Source organism: Chrysochloris asiatica, unplaced genomic scaffold (genome assembly GCF_000296735.1).
Source record: "Chrysochloris asiatica unplaced genomic scaffold, ChrAsi1.0 scaffold03356, whole genome shotgun sequence".
NCBI lineage: Eukaryota > Metazoa > Chordata > Mammalia > Afrosoricida > Chrysochloridae > Chrysochloris > Chrysochloris asiatica.
Window position 1 is genome coordinate 5,781 of NW_006411874.1, and position 667 is coordinate 6,447.

Sequence of the window (667 nt, forward strand, 5' to 3'; positions counted from 1 at the left end):
CCTATACAGAGTCTCTATGAGTCAGAACCGACTTTATGGCAGTAAACAAATAAACAACAAAATATAAACAGCAACACATCTGTTAAATTGCTAATTGTTCACGACTAAGTTTGCATTGCTCTTTTCTCTTTTCTAGTAGTTTCGTCAGCTACATGGAACCAGAAAACCAAACACATACTCCAGAATTCATCCTTCTGGGGATCTCAGAAAAGGCAGAACTTCAGCCCCTCCTCTTTGGACTGTTCCTGTCCATGTACCTGGTCACCTTCACTGGGAACCTGCTCATCATCATGGCCATCATTACGGACTCCCACCTCCACACACCCATGTATTTCTTCCTCTCCAACCTCTCTTTTACAGACATTTGTTTCAGCTCCACCACTGTCCCAAAGATGCTGCTGAACATTCAGACTCAGAATAAAATTATTAGGTATGAAGACTGCATCACCCAGATGCACTTTTTCCTTCTTTTTGGAGCATTAGAAAATTTCCTCTTGACAGCGATGGCCTATGACCGGTTTGTGGCTATCTGTCATCCACTGCACTACATGGTTATCATGAACCCCAAGTCATGTGGCCTCTTGCTTCTAGCATCCTGGATGTTGAGTGTTCTGAACTCTCTAGCATATACTTTAATGGCTTTGAGACTGTCGTTTTGTACAGAATT